The sequence below is a fragment of the Cinclus cinclus genome, chromosome 8, assembly GCF_963662255.1.
Source record: "Cinclus cinclus chromosome 8, bCinCin1.1, whole genome shotgun sequence".
NCBI classification, from domain to species: domain Eukaryota; kingdom Metazoa; phylum Chordata; class Aves; order Passeriformes; family Cinclidae; genus Cinclus; species Cinclus cinclus.
Window position 1 is genome coordinate 26,793,692 of NC_085053.1, and position 4,528 is coordinate 26,798,219.

The following is a 4,528-nucleotide window of genomic DNA, read 5'->3' on the forward strand; positions in this document are numbered from 1 at the left end:
AAGTCTGCCTTTTCTGCTGCTGGACACTCCCTGCCCCTGCCCAAGGGCTCTCGTGTCCTGCTGCTGCCCACTGGACCGTGACCTTCGCCACGCCGCTGACCAGGCAGGGACATCCCAACCCAAAATTTTACTCTTCCTTTGCTACTGGCTACCTGAAGGATGGGATTTTATTTTTTAAGATGAACTGCGGGGATTTTTAAGGTTAAATTCTTGTTACCCGAGGGTAAAACCCTAATACACGTGTACTTCTTTGTTTAAAAGAGTTATTATTTTTTATTACACAGGATTAATCTAATGGGCAGCGTTGGCATCTGCTTGGCTTTGACATGGTATTTAAGTCCACTTACTTGATTATGAAGTAATAGTCTAATCAAGGGACAAATGCTTTTTGAAAGCTTTGCCAAAAAAAAAAAAATCCTGGGTGGGGGTTTGATTTTGTTCTGGTTTTTTGGGTTTTTTTCCTTTTGTGTTCTGTTTTAAGAAACAAAGAACTTTAGCTGGTCCCAGGTATGCAGTCATTCAATTTGAAAAAAAAATAATGTGTCTTTTTGATAGTTTCTTATGACCACTTGAGGTTTTTCCCTAGGTTTCTTTTTCTGTACAGCTGCACTTTAGTTTATACTTTCTGCAAGTTTGTATGAGAAGCAAGGAAAAGAACAACACAGTAAGCCTTTTTTACTAATCATTTAAGGTAATCAAGACAAACACGGGATATTTTTGCCATCTACTGGCAGTTAAATGGACTTTTTCAGCTTGAAGTCCCTTTTTTTTTAAAAAAAGAACCACAAAATTGCCTTACCTTTGTTATAGATTGTGCTTGGGTCCTCACAAACGTGACTTTACAGCTCCATTTTTTCCAGAAGCTGCACAAAGTAGAAAGCTTCCAAAAAAAAAAGAAAAAAAAAAAGATCAGTTTTGCTGTTAAGCTCTTGAACACTAAATCCAACACAGCAGTGGTTGGACTGTAAGCCCACAGCAGAACAGTTCTGTTTTTAAAAGAAATATTGGAAATATTTGTAGTGCTCCTAGGTTTTGTAATGAGCCTTTTATTATATAACCATTATTAAATAAATACTCTGGGGTGAAGGATGACTTTGGTGCTGTGCCTGGTGGCTGCCAGGTGATTTGTGCCCCCAGTGCTGGGAGTTTGGATGGAGAATCAAAACTCCTACATGCAAAAAAAAAAAAAAAAGCACCCAGCCCTTCAGCATCTTTTGGATCAAAGCTGAGATGAGCAAAGAGCTCTGAATTGTTTTGGGGTGATAGAGATAAACCCCTCTGAAAAGGAGCAGGAGCAGCTGTAGGGCCTGGGATTAATTTCCATCCAGGAAACAGCAGTGAGTGAAATGTATTTGAAATGTTAAAGGCTCTTCAAATCTTCACTCCCAGCTGAGCATCTTGCCAAATCCTGGCAGCACCTGTAACCACCTTGATAAGGGGCTGGTGTGTTACAGTCTGGGGCTCAGGAGCAGGTAGATGTACTGATTGTCTTTCTTTAAATTGACTCTTGTCCTCTGGGATTTCCTGCCCAGCAGAACTAATACTATTAAGCAGCAGCAAATGCCCTTGGGGAGGAAATATTTGCTTCCTGGAGGTGGGTGGGATTGTTAGGTTGTAGAATAAGCCCCTTGTGGCACTTGGCATCTTCTCAGACCCGTGCAAACATTAACTGCTGTGTGGATCTGCAAAACCAGTCCTGCCTGGAGGGCAGTCAGAGTTACTCAGCTTTCCATATGGAGAGACTCAAAGAGATGAAGCACTTCCCTGCTCAGGATCAGCAGAGGCAGTGGAGGGAGAAGCACTGGTGGAAGCAGCTCCTCAGTGACCACGTTGGGTTGAACAGTCCACCACAGCCTTACCCAAATCCGTGCTGCACTTTGAAACGCTCCGGGGACTTTCACTTCTTTTTATTATTTATTTTACCTTCAGATGGGCTGTGTTCTGTTTCCCAGCTGCAGAGGAGCTGCTGACCTCCAGTTGCATTTTCCAGAGGAAGAGTTTAACTTTCACACTATTACACTGTGGTCAGCTCTTTTTGAGTTATGCTGGTACATGCACAAGCGTCGGGAAAAGCAGGGTAGACAATATTTGAACTACAGAAACTTGAATTACTCCAAGTGCAATTCTTCAGAAGCCACTGGACAGCTGTGCTTTGCAAGCCACAAACTCACCCAAATTATTTTGCTTCAGCCCGAGGGGGAGAGAGACAAATTGCAAAGGATAAAGAGTTCAGATAGGCTCCAACAGAAACCTCCAGCTCCTGGATGAGTTAATTCAGAAATACCTTGTGCTGTTCTTGTTGGGAGCTATATATATGTAAGTATTATATATGTATACATGCATATATATAAAATGTAGGTGGCATCCCTGTCATTGGCCTCTCAGCTTTATTCTTCCAGCAGGGCAGGTGTGTGCCCTGAACACTGCCACCACTCACTAATCCCAGCCTCTGAGAGGACCTGGACAAAGGGCATGCTGTTTTTATACCCTCTTTTAGGTAAAGCCCATGAGTAGCTTTGCTGAGCCCATCAGGCTTGGCATGGCCTTGGCCAGGGATGGGAGGGGAAGTGGGAACAGGAGCTGTGAGAATCCTGCCCTTCCACCCGCCCTGGCCAAAGCCCTGGTGCCGATGGAGTTCGGGGCAGGTTTATTTTCAGGAGCTGGAGCTCAGCAGGTAAAGGCAGCAGGGTATTTTTTTTTTTTTTCCTTTTAACAGGTCAGAAACACATCTTCAGCTGTGTGTCCAGTGTAGCATTTCATGAAGTGTGTACGAGCACAGGGGAATATACGGGCAGTGTTGTAAAAACGTGAACCAGCTGGTTAGTGTGTGTTGTGTATTCATTCTTGTGTGTGATTATAGTGGCATTCATGTTGGAATAGATGAAGTTTGAACAGAGTAACCCTTCTGTCTACTCCTTCTCATTTCACTGCTCTTTACTGTCAGCATGCAGCCCTGCAGGAGGAAGAGGGAGCTGTGTGCAGGACATGAACTCGTGCCTTCGCTGCGCGTTGGGACTGCTGGAAGTGGCAGCTTTGTTTCATGAGGTGCACAATTTCCCCAGCTCATGCAGGATCCCCCCGCTGAGACATGCAGGCCGTGTTTCTAAATACTTGAAGTACCATTCGTTGTGCAATTATTTGGCTTCACCCTTTTATTAGCTGAGAGGAGAGAGGGAAGAAGAATCGCACATCTGGATGAGCCAAACCAACCCCTGCTGTTTCTTTCCTGGAAAGTTTTAGGATCTGGTTTTGTTCCAGGTATATGATGTACCTTACTAGAGTCACCTTTCTTGAGGTCTTACTTTGGTATGGCCTTTTCATTTCGTGCTTTCCTTTGGCTTCCTTAGCCCTCCCCTTATATATCCCTTTTTCATCATTCACTTATTAAAAAAAAAAAAAAAAAAAAAAAAAAGCAACAGCTTCTCGTAATTCTGAATTCCCAGTCTGCCTCTTGGCCATGGAGTTAATGATTCAGCCAGAGGTACCTCACTCCCATGCCCGAGAGATGAACTGGGTTTCAGAGTTCCCACATGACACCTACTGATGGAACACTGACTTTTGCAGAGAGCACACCTGGTATTCGATGCACAGATCTTTGCTCATTTTATTCGTCCAAATTTGGAGAACCAGACTGTGAATCAGAGCTCTACCTGCAAGCACGAGTACACTTTTGGTGTTAGAAAAAGTCTGTTTTCAACAAAAGCCTTGAAGTTCCTGCTGAAGCTGCCTTAATTTAAAAATCAAAGTTTATTTGTAAGACTCATCTCTGATTATATTTTTTTTTCAAGTTTGGAAATAGTTTATTTATCCTCATCTCACAAAGCTGTGAAGTAGATCCTGTAGCCATGGTAATATTTATTCTTGTTGCTGAAAGCATGTTCATGTGTTCTGAATCATGTTATATTCACGTGGATTGTACCTCAATGAATTTGTTTGTTTTTTTTTTTTTTTTTCTTTTAGAGGACAAAGCAAAACTGAATCCCAGGATTTCTGTGGTGTCCATGGCCCAGCATCTTTGGGCAGACAAACCTCAGCTCTATGAGAGAGGTGAACTGAACTAGTCCACTGCAATTCTTAAATTCATGCTCTAAGGAGTACTTATGATTTATAATATAATGTATTTACCATTTTAAGAAAAAGATACTGAACTTTAAAAAGTTCTGAGTAGAAGCATCCCTTCAAACATATCATTAACATGAAGCTCAGAAAAAAAAAAAAACCTGAGCTCTTTAAACACTCCCATCCTTCTCAGCATTTTCTATTTTGTCAACTGAGGGCCTGGAGAGAGTTTTGTTTTCCAGTTCACGGCTTTAGTACTTTCTGTTATGGAAGGACACAGAGCCCTGGTTCAGTTTTGTCCTTTGTGCATTAGATAATCACAACCAAGCCTTTTTCCTTCCATTTATGGTGTGGAAAGTGTTTCTCTGTGTACTGCACTGCATGTGATAGCTGTCTCCATGGTTGACATTTGCACTTTAATAAACTCAGAGATGAAAAGAGATAAAAGCAGCAAATCCTTGGGATTTCC